This window comes from Hetaerina americana, unplaced genomic scaffold (assembly GCF_022747635.1).
Source record: "Hetaerina americana unplaced genomic scaffold, ioHetAmer1.1.p SCAF_82, whole genome shotgun sequence".
Taxonomy (NCBI): domain Eukaryota; kingdom Metazoa; phylum Arthropoda; class Insecta; order Odonata; family Calopterygidae; genus Hetaerina; species Hetaerina americana.
This window is the reverse complement of record NW_027287450.1, coordinates 675,710-690,047: the sequence shown is the minus strand read 5'-3', so window position 1 is coordinate 690,047 and position 14,338 is coordinate 675,710. Positions and strand designations below refer to the sequence as shown.

At 37.0% G+C, this 14,338-nt stretch overlaps 1 long non-coding RNA gene across 1 annotated transcript in view; it reads left to right on the top strand.

The window, feature by feature from the left end:
• LOC139698336 (uncharacterized) overlaps nucleotides 1–14,338 on the top strand; it is a 122,372-nt gene that overhangs the window by 84,274 nt on the left and 23,760 nt on the right. The window lies entirely within an intron of this gene.

Here is a 14,338-nt window from a genome sequence, read left to right as displayed (position 1 = left end):
TAGCTCACACGGTAGGCCATTAAAGTATCAATGAATATATGTCAACACAAAAACAGTTCTTTAACAATACTACATGAGTTAAGTTCAATTCCATGCTTTGAATGCACTCTTATGATGGATGATGCTAACATTTGAACATAGAATTTTAGGTTAAAAAGTCAAAATCAGAGCAAATAAGCACTGATTATCTAGGTGGTATGTATTTACACTAAAATATTCTATTAATCAACAAATCCCTTAAATAATTAAGAAAAATCAGCATGTTAGTGGAGCCTCAGCTTCATTGACTGGTGGAACTAGAATCTGTCCATCGATTACTGCCATATTTACTGTCGTGTCCAGATTTTCTTATAATGGCGATAGTGCTTCTTCCATACTTTTGGCTATGTTATAGAGAACAGCACAAGCTAATATTACAGATTCCTAGGAAGAAATTTGCAGGCTCATCCCAAGAGCCAGGATAGGGAATTGTGACTTACTGATACCATATTGCATTTTACCTGTATTGTGCTATCTTAGCAGGAATCCATTAGACTCTTTTCAGGGGATAGAGGATTCCTCACAGGGGTTAACAAAAGGTTTAAAGGGGAGTGTAAATTAAGTCACACAACAGTACTTTGTTGTCAAAACTCCTGCTTTTAAATATCATTGTTAAAGATAGGAAAGACACGGGATGACCCTGACAATTGAGCAAAAATATTCATCATGTTTAAATTTGCAAACAAATTAGAACATAAAGGGTAAGGGAAACCTTCGTATTTCTATAATCTTCAGAAATGTTTCCACCTGTAATTGAAAATTGTGGTTACATTCAGAGTTACTTAGGGTTATTTATTACACTTAAGTGGATTAAAATATTTGCCTGTTGAGAAAATTCCTGTGAATGCATTTATACACACTTTAACCCTTGGAAATCATATAATTAAGTGAAAACATTTTTATGTGGTTCTTATTGGTTAGAATCTTTCAGGCATTTCAAAAAAATCGTTGCTTGATGAGGCAATTGTTCACGATACCCTTTTCATTATTCTACTTTTGACATTTTGTGGACACCACCAAAATCCCCTATACTTGTAAGCATTGCAACTGCAGAATAAAATCTCATGGCCAAAAATACTGCTTAATATTTGAAAGTGAATCTCTCCTATATGCATTGTTATGATCTAATTTCATTGAACATTTTCAATACTCAGTGCCAACGTCTAGTGGTAATATAGGCAACTGATCATTAATGTATAATTATACTCTACATAATGCTTGATTTTAAATTATGTAGTTTAAAATAAAAAAAGTACTTTGCTAAGCAACAACAGAATTTCCAATATTCAATAAATCAATCTATTTTTTTCCATCTTACATGTTATATCCCATTTTTTCAAGCTTGAAACACATTTTGCCATTTCCTGTGAAACCTAAATCCATTAGAATTCTTCTTCATTCCATTCATCAATGCTATTTGTTGGTCTTTAGATTTTTCCAAGTTTTCTATGTCTAAATATTAGTTTGTCCTGGTCTCATCATCTAATTCTGCATCCTCAAAACAAACTTGCCATTGTAACTAATGTCTAATACTCTTTTGAAAAAATTATACTTAATTACTATCGAAGTAATACCTTATTAAATCAAGTTTTTTGCATACATTCAGGTGTTAAATACTCATGGCCATATTTATTACTTCATCTTTATTAACTGTCAACAAGGCAGCTTTAGTGTCATAAAATATATGTTACGTTGTCATACCCTTTTTGGAATTGTACCTAATGAATATATTATGATTGGCAAAGATTTTTAGCACACGTTTTCATGTTTTGTATGGAATAATGAAAAACCTGATCAATGCCATGTTTGATTCTTCAAAATACACTTTAATTCTTTAGGTAATGTATTTTTCATTTTAAAAACAGATATTGTAATATGTAACAGGCAATAATTCTTTGTTATTTTGCACTATATACCATTTAATTTACCCGTTTCTTAAATTAATTCCATGTCATATTGAATCCATATCAATACTACTCAGAATCATCTATTGGTAAGGAATATAATCACAATGTCCAAAACAGTGTATTCATTTCAAATAGTAGAGGCATATTTTACCGGAGAACATCTTGGGTAAGGTATTGAACTTAATCTACTCACAATTTTAATGTTTACTTCGAAAAAAGGTACGGCCTAACATAACAGCATTGAGCGTTTTGTGACTGAAAATCTCAGCATTAAAATTTTGAGTCTCTAAGGGGTAAACTGAATATCATATTTTCCCTACACTATGGTGTCTCATCGGTTCACCAAAATCTATTTTAAAAACTTTTAATCTACTCAGGATTCATGTAATCTTTTTATATTTTCTCCGGTAAAACTTTCCGTCAACTGTCTGAATAATCTTCATCCAGGTCATTCTCCACAATAAGTGTCATCCAATATCTAGTATCAATGGGATCATTATGTAAGTTACATATTATAATGACTTTTGACTATGTCCGAAAGAAATATATTATTTTAACAATGATTTGAGTCATCATTGCTGCCCACTGGCGACTGAAAACACTCTTATCAAGTTGCATAATCTTTATTGCCATAAATGTTTAATCATGGAAATGCTGAGCATTCTCAATAAATGAAAATCCTACTGGAAGAGTTTCATATGAATACGTATGCAAAGACAGTAATTTTTGCAAGGAGTAATTAAACTAGGCGTCTAGAAAATGTAAAAAAAATGTTTCTATCATGTTATGTTGTGACTCTACCATGTTAATCCACTACCATGCGAAACTTATCTGAAGATTGTATCTATTCCAAATCATAAATCTGTCTGCTCTAAAAAATAGTAGTTTCTGTCTGAGAAATTTATTTTCAAGTAACCATTTGTTATGCTATGACATGACTACGGCATTTTTAAACCACCTTAAACACTTATGCCTGGGTTAACTTATAGAGTAAAATTCGTATAAATTTGCCCAAGAGTACCTAGTTTCCTGACTACCTTTTATCATTGTTAACTGACATCACAGGAATTTTATTCAAATAATATAAGCTTAAGAATATTATCTGCAAAATGCAAATGTGTGTTTGCTTTTGAGTAATTTTAAATTCAACTTTACACTTATACTTTGTTTTTGTAATCACAACGCTCAAACTTTCTGAGCGCATAACTTACTTCGTCTTCGGTACATATACCGGAGGATATTTATACATATGAATTATTATTATATTTCACGTAAATGTATCCTGAATTTGCGTAGTACCCACGGTGCGTTATTAGTGTCTAAACCTTGGCAGTGGGACCTTTTCGTGACACAACCGTTGTATCAAGGCGTCCAGTAATACCTTCTTTATTGTAATGATGAAGCAACATGGGATAATAGCAACTAACTTATATATTTATGTCTTCGCGGACGAAATTATTCGAACAAGCAATAAAAATGCTAAAAAGGTACAACCAACTAAATCGCTTCCGAACTTTAATCAACAACACACACTGATCATTATAAAGTTTAAACATGCAATGACGTTCTCTAAAAAATATGCAGGTACACTATAGAATAATAATAGTATTTAATGATGGCAAGAAGTAATGCACATAATTATCACACAATTAACGATTATCTTGTTGCCAAAATAAATCATACATAGTAACATAACGAAAGTATAGGCATAGTACTATTTAAGTCTCTCTGCTCTTGTCACATTACTTCGGATTGCACGTTCGGAAGATTCTAAAATACGCGGGAATTCGTTTGCAACTTGTTACGCGTCACCCAAGGGAATTAATTCTAAAAAAAACCAGTTATTAACTTGTGACGAACTACAAAGGGATTTCGACGTACTTTGAAATCTTCCGAACGTGCATCCCATTGTGACAACAGCAGAACTACTTAAATAGCATTCAGCCTACGTAAATGTTACCATATCGGTTGCCATTCAACTCAATCAACGAGCTAATTGAGGAGCATCATCACAAATATTTCATAAGATTTACGTGCAATATTTACGATTATGATGGCGAAAATGAAATACTGCCATTAATATGTGCAAATTTCGTCAAGGACGTCGATCGATTGAGTTTTATTCTCGGCATTAAAAGTCCCTAAGCGGAATGCAGTCAAATTTCTTGGCTTAAGCCACTAGGAGGGTCATCTAGAAACTAAACTGGGTGTTTAGCAGTATAAAAGGCCCTAGTATAGGGTCATAGTGTACTCTATATTCTCATATGGTTGCTAAAGCTTACCAGCGATTCAAACAGAAAGCAATAACACCGGCCCTCTTGCAAACTTCCACATTTGTATGTACCCCACCCACTATCTACCAGTACTCTGCGTACTAGCTTTGTGCCAGCATCCGCACACCTAGTAATCTATTCATCTCACTTACCGTTTTCCATGAAAACTATGAGAAGACACCCAATTATCCTTATTTTGGATAGCGAAGGTGGACTTGACATGCGATCGGGCATCATTAGGCTTATCGTGGCGTGCCGGCAAAAATGTCCCTCCAATTATGGTTAGAGTGCTGTTTCAGTGAGCAGGGAATGCTGTGCACGCCACGGGTCCCTCATGGCCGTGAGTAATCTTGCAAATGCCTGCATCTATTCAATTGCTTGCATAAGACGTATTCTGCACAGTTATCATTTGTCAAGGCATGAATGACTAGAAATGTTTATTAGAGCAAGCATTTTGTTTATAAAGCAGATTTCTTGCCCAATAGACCAAGCCATACTTTCTGTAACCTTTTTGCACGCTTTTCTCATTCTTAGTATCTTTAGCAACTCCTACAACCTACATGGATTTTGATGGCATTCCTACCATATCATGGAGAACATTTAAGGGATTTCCAACGCTGCAATTGACCTCAAGCCGGAACTTCTCTATTCTGAGGAGCCACATTTCTACTCGAGGCCCCAAAATTACGGTCCCACCGTTCACAACTAAAAAAATTACTCACTCTGGTAAATATTTTGTCTCTTTACAGAATTCTTCTCTTTTGGAGAGAAGTAGAAAATAAATGCAATTAGAAAGGGAGCGCCAAGAAACAGCCGAAAGTCCAACTACTTGAAAGAGCATGATCGAGTCAGAGAATCGCATATGCTACAGGTATATACGTGAAACATATCATCTATACGAAAAAAAACTTCGTTGGGTCACGTTTATAATATCCTTTATTTTCTACAAACGAGGTCTCGTAATGATAATTGAATTGAAAATAAATGGATATGACTAGAAATGGAATGAATGGAAAATAAAGAGTCTCAAAATGTTTCTTGTTTATATAATATTGTATCAGTTTAACAATGTAATTTCAGAAGCCATGTCTATGAATATAAAGAATTTACTCTTTAAGGGAATTGTCGCATATCACATTTGATTTCGCAAAACACTGCTAATTTTTTGGTGGCAAGGCTAGCACTATATGCTCATTGAAATCAAGCATTAATGTTCTTGAATAGCTCAGTAACTCGCTCCGTTTTCTATTTAATCGAGAAATAAGGGAGCTCCCACAAATTTGAAGTACGTTGAGGGGATTTCGCTCTAATTTGCTGGTGGGCTTTCTTTCTCTGCTTCGCCGACTATGCCGCTTGGTTCTGAAAAGAAAGTCATGTTTTGAGCGACATTTTTTGTCGTATATCCGTCTTATTACTTTGATTAGTCCCCTCTACACAGCAGTTTCTTATCTCAGGTTTCATCAGGGGCCCTGGTCCTCGCCGCATTTATATTTGCCCCATCATGAGACACCCGAAGGGTCTTTAGCGCTAACTTGCAAAAATTTAATGAAATGCCGATGCGGGAGGTCACTCTGGAATTCAATTATAATTATTGGCACATCGATTGAAAATATAGCATCATAAGAGTTTATAGGCCGTGAAATGTTATTAAATTTCTTCTTTAAAGGCATGCTTGTTAAATTTTGGAGGCAATCCGATCCTGAAATAAAATAGTGTTTATCTTCCTCTTGAGCTATGAAGGAGCATAAGAGCCATGGATTTTTACGTGAGGGAAGATAACCTGAGTAATTACGTGGAATTATCGATAATTCGTACAAAGAAAATAAAAATTAACCAGTTTTGCTGCACTGACAGAGTTATTGTGAAATAAAATATCCATCTAAGAGGTAATCTAATTCAATGAAAAATGCACTTCCTTTTCCGAGGGAGCTTCGCATTTAATTGTTTCGTGATGACCGTGAACGAGACTTTCGATTAAGGGGAGGTGGAGAATAGGCCTTAGTCCTTCTATAAATATATTATGTCAAACGAGATTTTTCCCCAAAATTTGGCAGTTTACAGAAGGGATAGGGATGGTCGTGGAGGGGGGATATTCATATGTGTAGATAAAAACCTAATAAGTACATTGGAATGGGTAAGAAATGATTGTGAGATGATGTGTGTTCATGTTAAAGGTAGGAATGGAGGGAAAATTTTAAAAATAGTTGCTATGTACAGAAGCCCCAACGAAGGGATGCACGCAGTCGAGGTATTAGCAGACATATGCTCGGCTAACCCTGAGGATCACACCCTCATAGCGGGGGACTTGAACCTTCCAGGTATTCAATGGTCGGCAGACGAGGTCACGGTGGGGGGTGGGAAGGCCCAAGAAATCGTTAGTCGTCTTATAAACGAGGAGGGTTTTGTACAGATGGTGGAAAAACCCACGCGCGGGGGAAACATCCTCGACGTCATACTTGTGAGACCGAAAAAGTGGGTACATCTACATCTACATAATACCCCGCAAGCCGCCGCAAGGGCGTGTGGCGGGGGGTGTTAGGTCACCAACCGTAAAAACGAAAAATACCACATGCAAAAAACAACACGGAAAATTACACCCCAGCAGCGCACACACTCATGCAAAACTCCCTCCATCCAATACTCATGCAAACACATACACCGCAAAACAACAAAAAACTGCACCCCAGGATACAGCACGAAAGCCATCCTAAAACACGCAAGCCAGGACACAACAAGCAAGAATGTGAAACATCACTACCACATGAAAATGCACCACAAAACACTCTACCCCCCAAAGAGACAGTAAAAGGAAGGGAATGCGACCCAACGTTGCAGGTAGCAGGAATTCCCCCCCGCCGGGAGGGAAGAGGGACTGAAAGGGAAACTTAAAAACAGATTAACAGAACACGAATGATGTCATGCGGAAAGAATGGGTTATTATAACAAAACACATAAGGTTAGTGGAGGAGCATGCATTTAAGTAGAACTAATTATTTTTTAGACACTGAGGGTGGCAAGTGGAATTTTTACTATCTATAACCCTACAGTTGCTATCCCGTATTGTCCGTGGGAAGAAGGAGTCCTTGAGTCGGCTAGTCCTGGCATCTATTTCCCGAATTTTATATACATGATCCAAGCGACCAATGTATGTAGGAGTACGAATAATCTGCGAGACCTCGGTGCTGAAACATGCGGATCTGAATTTATTTAATAATTTCAGTCTTGCATTGAATCGTCTCTCTTCTAATGATTCCCACCCCAAATCCATGAGCATTTCGGTAACGCTTTGCGTTTTATCGTAGGAATTTTTTACAAAACGGGCTGCCCGGCGTTGAACCTTCTCAATTTCCCGAATGAGACCTTTTTCACTCGGGTCCCACACGCTGCATGCGTATTCTAAATGAGGCCTTACAAGAGCGTGGTAACAACGTTCCTTGACCTTTGAGTCACTTTTGCCGACAATGCGTCTAATGAATCCCAATTTTTTATTTGCTTGACCGCAGACTTTACGTATGTGAGTCCCCCAAGTTAAGTCTTTAGTGAATGTGACACCTAGGTATTTAGGGTAGGGGAAGTCGATGTCCTTCCGGGAATAAGTGACCATTCAGCTGTGCGTATGTATCTAAACTGGGAGAGGGCTCAGTATAAGGGGCTAGTAAACAAAAAGATAGTTTGGCAATATAAACGGGGTGATAGGGAAGGGTTCCAGACCTTTTTAAGGGAAAAGTATTCGCAATGGGTAAGTGGCGGGCAGAATGTAGAAGAAATCTGGAAAACATTTAAGGGGATAATGGAGGAGGGATTAAATAAATTTGTCCCGAAAAAAATTCTTAAAGAAAATACTGATCCAGAGTTCTACAACCGCAAAATTAGATCCTTGAAGAAAAAACTGAGAGTGATTCACAAAAAACGGAACGAGAGCTCGGAATGGCTCATAATTTACAAAAAATTAGCTCGTGAATTAAATAGAGAAAAGAAAATAGCCAAAGATAGTTTTCTACAGAAAATAATCGGGATAGATAATGGAAATAAATTTTACAAGTACCTCTGGAGGAGGAAAGACAACAGGGAAAACATAACAGCTTTAAAAAAAGAGGATGGGACACTAATCGTTGATGATAAGGAAAAGGCTAATACGTTTAACAATTGGTATGCAAGTGTATTTAAAGTTATGGTAAATAAAAAGGATCCTGTAGATTCAACTCTGAGTCAACAAGGAGGCGAAAAAATATTAAATACCAAAAGTATTAAAACGACGAGCGCAGAAATTTATAAAAAAATTATGAAAATGAGGACAAATAAATCAAAAGGGCCAGATGGTATCTCAATTGACTTGCTTAAATTGGGCGGTAGTGTAGTTTCAAATTATATAAATCATTTATTCAATGTTACCTTAAACAATAATGCCCTGCCAAATGATTGGAAGGAGGCATATGTTACGCCAATTTTCAAAGGAGGAGATAAGGCACTAGTTGATAATTATAGACCGGTCAGCTTGACATCAGTTGTATGCAAGCTATTAGAAAAGATAATGGCTGATTATCTCTGGGACTTGTGGGAGAGTGAGAATTGGTTGTATAGTCGCCAATACGGTTTTAGAAAAGGGCATTCTTGCGAAACTCAGCTATTAGGGTTCTGCCAAGAAATGTTCGACTCTATGGATGCGGGAATAGAGGTGGATGCTATAATAGTCGACCTGTCAAAAGCCTTTGACAAAGTTGACCACGATCTCTTAATGCTTAAGATGGGCCAATTGCCACTACACACAGATGGAAGAGTAATCTCTTGGGTCAGAAATTTCATGGAAGGTCGAACACAAAGGGTCAAATTAGGAGAAGTGTATTCTGAAAAAGCAAGGGTAACATCGGGAGTCCCACAAGGAAGCGTACTTGGCCCGCTCTTGTTTTTAATATATATAAATGATCTCCCAATAAATATTAATTCTCAGATAAGACTTTTTGCAGACGACTGTATTATCTACAGGAAAGTCGAAAATGACAGAGACCGTGACAAACTTCAAAGGGACATTAATAAAATGGCAGATTGGGTGACAAAAAATGGGATGGATATTAATGTTAACAAATGCAAATCAATCACTTTTAGCAATAAGGTAAATGGAAACAATAGGGAATATAAATTTTCAGAAAATGTCATTCCTAGAAGTGATACTGTCAAATACTTAGGTGTATATTTAACTAAGGACTTAGGGTGGGGGCTAAATGTGGAGTGCATCTATAAGAAAGCTTTCAAAACTCTTCATTGGGTAATGATAAACCTCAAAGGGAGCGTTAGAGCAACCAAGGAGAAGGCTTATCAGACCCTAGTAAGGCCAATTTTAGAGTACGCTTCTCTTGTATGGGACCCTCATGAAGAAGGTCATATTAAAAAACTGGAAAAGGTGCAAAGAAAGGCTGCCCGATATGTACTGGGGAAGCATGGGAGGATGGAGAGTGTGTCTGACATGCTAGAAACGCTGGGCTGGGAACCTCTAGAATCTAGAAGAAAAGTAAGCAGACTTTGTGGAATGTTCCGAATTTTGAAGGGGGAGAAAGCTTGGGCAGATCTTAGGAAAGAGGCGGGGAACCCAAATTTTATAGGCAGAAATGATCACAAATTTAAGATAAAATGCCGGGCACAGAGAACAAATAAAAAAAAATTTTCTTTTCTAAATAGAACAATTGTTGAGTGGAACACTTTACCTGCAAAAATATTCGAGCCCTTTCCTAACAGAGTGTATACTTTTAAGAATAGATGTAAGGCATATATGTAATAATTTGATTGATGTGTGGTGTATGGTATTATATGTAATAGCTTAATTTTTTTTTTAATTTATCTTTTTTTTCTTGCTGATAAATGGTTGTAAATGGGATGGGGATTCACTTTTTTTGTTAAAGAGATTTGTGTTTTGAAGTCTAGTTTTATGTATTATCTTTTGCAATTTTTTGGGACTTGTGTGCCACCTGATAATGTCTATCAGCACATGTGTATTTCTAATAATAATAATAATAATAATAATAATAATAATAATAATAATAATATGATGACGTCCAACATTTCCGAGCGAGTAATTAAATGCCCATTCCGGAAGAGATTTTAAAATTGTTGGACACTGCTAAAGAACTGGAAAGAAATTGCTTTCAAAAGACTGAAGAAACCGGACAGGGGCAAAGAAACAGAAAATTTACGTTAGTCATATCAATTGTAACTGCAGAATTAAGGTAAATAGGATGAATAGAATAAGGTAAATCGAATCTTCTTTCTCTTCACTCGAAAAACATAATGTCGCGAATAAAATCGCATATGTACGTTATAATACGGATTTAAACTTAAATTTAAAAAGGGTCATAATTTATCATTAAATTGCCTAGTTACTATAATTGAAGTTATTCCCGTGCTCACGAGAGATGACGGGAAGCAAATAGTTTTTCAATATTTTTGCCAAAACGATATTTGTGGGTAGATGATATCGAAGCTTTCTTTCACTGCCTCGAAGCACGTAGACCGGGCACTATCACTATGTTTTCCGGTTCAAAACATAGGTAGACTGCATTTCACATTGATAAAACACGGTTCTACATCTAAATCTACTTAATACCCAGCAAGCCGCCGCAAGGGCGTGTGGCGGGGGGTGTTAGAACACCACCCGTAATCAAGAAAGGAAAAAAAACCGCATGCAAAATCTACAAATTTATACTATCCACAAAAAAACATGGTGTGAATTCATTAAAGAACACTTACACCCCACACACATGCAAACACTTAAACTACCAACTAACATACACTCGCACCTACAAATACACCTTATGTCCTTACAATATTTAATTTTGTTCCGACTGGTAAATTCAATGTTTTTAATACTTCTAAAGTGACTTCGGTTTCCTATTATTATGAGTAATGATTGTTCAGGGAAAAAATGAGTATTTGTATCTATCTGCACTGGAATTAATCTTTCTGGTTTTATCTTTGTAGTCTGATCTACCTAAGTGGTGTGGGGCCATTTTAATTCCTTTAGAGTCATCGTTAAACTCTTTTGTTCTGAACCTTTCTAAAAGTCTAAGTCTCCCTTGTTCTCTTCGTACTTCAAGTGGCTCCCAGCCTAAATCTCCTAAGAGACCTGTCACACTTGTGTTCTTATCATAACAATTTTTAACGAATCGGGCGGATTTTCTCTGGACTTTATCTAATTCTTTTGGCCAAATTTTCTCCCAAGGATCCCAAATACTTGCGGCATATTCCAAACGAGGTCTAATTAGAGCAATATAACACCTCTATTTAACTTTTCATTACATTTCCCCACTACCTGTTTAATGAAGCCGAGTTTCTATTCAGCGGATCCACATATTGCCCTGATATGTTCTCCCCATGAAAGGCGTGGTGTTAGAACTACCCCCAAATATTTAACTTGTTTTACCGTAGTCAGTACCGAACCCTGTATTTCGTAGTTCTGTCCTGTAGTGTATGTCCTGTTTGCCACTTTCTTTTTCCCAAAAATTCAAAACTGCGCATTTGCTTGTATTAAGCATGAATCCCCATTTCTTGCACCATTCAAAGATTGTGTCTAAGTCTCTAAAGAGTAGCTCGCGATCTAGTTGGCATCTTATTTCCCTGTATACCACGGTGTCATCAGCAAATAAACTCAGATTGCTACTAAAGTGTGCGCTTAAGCCATTAATGTATATTAAGAACAGAAGAGGCCCTAGTACACATCCCTGGGGGACGCCCTAAGTTACATCTCCATCCGTTGGGCACAACCAATCGATGACCACTATTTGTTTGCGATTTGACAAGAAGTCTCTAATCCAATCAATCATTTTCTCATTGATTCCAAGTTTTTAAGTTTGTGTAACAGTTTAATGTGTGGGACTTTAAACAGTTACATTGTCACAGTCACACAACGGAGCTGGATCAATACTAATTGTTGGCCCTTTAGTGATGACACAAAGGAGGCGGCAATAGAGTAGGAATCGGGTTTGCAAGACTGGCATGGCTTGTCACGCTGATGTTCTATGCTCATGTTGGCCGACGTTTCATTCATCTGCTCTGAGGACGATGCTTCGAAACGTCGGCCAACATGGAACCCCTGACCCGGTGGAAAACCCAATAAAACTTCATAAAAAGTCGCTGATTGCGATTGCAAACAGTTACGCCTAAAACCGAACCCTGAAAAATAACATTATTAAAATTATTTTTACTGTAGAATTCAGAGCGATACCTCCCGATTAGAACTTAAAAAACACGCATGGTTAAAAATATTGCAATTTTTTTAGACGGTAGCCATTTAGCAACCCATCATAAGTGCAAGCCATATTACCCATTTTTCTTCATGCCCCTTTTCTTCATTCACTTTTATTCGTGCATTGCCATAATGGTTTCAGATGAATTCAAAATCACTTCATACTGAATAATTAAAGAAGATAATAATAAAACAAATAAATGCCGAAGAATTCCTTGAAAAGTAATTGATTGGTATTTCTGGCCCAAGGCGCGGAATGGCGAACGTCGAGAATTGTTACGGCTTTCTGCCTAAGCCTAATTTTGGTTCTGTGAGAAACGGGATCAACTCCCAGTGGTGAAATCCCTTTGTCAATTGGCGCTCAGAAAGGCTCTTCTTTTTTAGATTTCTTAATTCAATAAACTATGAAATACATGCCCGGGAAAAATATAGCACATAACTCTAAAGTATTTACTGCATAACTGAGCTACACTCCATTCATGACGCCGCAAGCTTTCTCGAATGTGGCGAACGCTTATGGTTGGTCCCCCTCTTCATGGACTGATTGACAATCCTATTCCATCGCATTTCTCCCAAAGTACATATGCAAACTTTTCCTCTCCATATTAATGATTCAAACGACATTGTAACTATTCTTTTCCGTTGAGTGTAACACATCTTAATTTGTTTTTCCCCTGACCGAATAAATTATATACTTCCTCAACCTGGCTTTCCCAAGAAACATCTCTCTTCTCACATTTTTTTTGCAAGATCCTATGTAATGAAAAAATAGTAAGGTGGAATTTCAGGGTGTCCAACGGCTGTAGTCGTATTGTACTCCATGCTTCAACGAGAAAATATCTTCTAAAAGAATGCAATAGATATGTCCGATGTGGAATCCTACCCTTCGACGGTTAGTAAAAGAACGTACTACCACCGAGCTAACTAGTTCTCATTTTACAGACCAATATCTTATCTTCTATTTTAAATTTCATTCCAAACGTTTTTTCGAACGATTAGACATTTTGCAATAGTATCTGTATACATGCGTTATAAATTTCACTTTGTCTAATCACCAATGTCACATTATTAATGCATGAAAGTTCGTTCCACTGTGTTTACTGTACGGAAAATTATCAGGCATGATTAACCTTGAAAAAAGCTGACAAATTACAAGAAGTTACTCCTGATTCAGCTGCATTAATTTGTCTGCCAAGTTTCCCGCTTGTATTCACTTGCTTTTATGCTCTATCGGAGTATATTGGGCGTTGGTTGTATTCTTTTGGATTTCAAACAAATATATGTAAATGAAAAACATTTTGAAGATCGCGTATTATTTGTACTAACTTGGCAACAGTAATTTCGCTGCACTATTCTTAGGGTTTTGTCAGGCTGGAATGACGCCCAGCAACAGTCTTTTCACTGAGTTTACTCATTCAAGGAAAATACCATTTCTACATGGAAACTAATACGGCGCAGAAAACCGCTTTCAACAATCACAAAGCTCTCTTTTCCCGCCAAGTCGTCACCGAAAATCGAAATCAGTTGACAAAAATGAATGGTCGGACCGTAAAAGAATTGAAAAATAGGAAGTTAAGCTGGAGTTTATGCTTGCTTCGGAGTCTAGCAATGCAAAACACAATGCAGTCAATGTATTACTGCCAGCCATCGCTTTGCTGTTCGATCAACCACAGGAATATGTGAAAATGCAAGAACGACTTTCTTTTTTATCTGGCAAGCAAGATTTCGCATGTGTTTTGACGTTGCTCCATCTGCCTATCGTGAGAGCAAGCGAAGGGTTGCCATAGTATTAAATGAGGAGGTAGGGAGAAGCGTAGTCAACATAGAACAGGCAACGGATAGAATATTGCTAGTAGTGATAAAATCAGAACCGACGAACTTGGTTA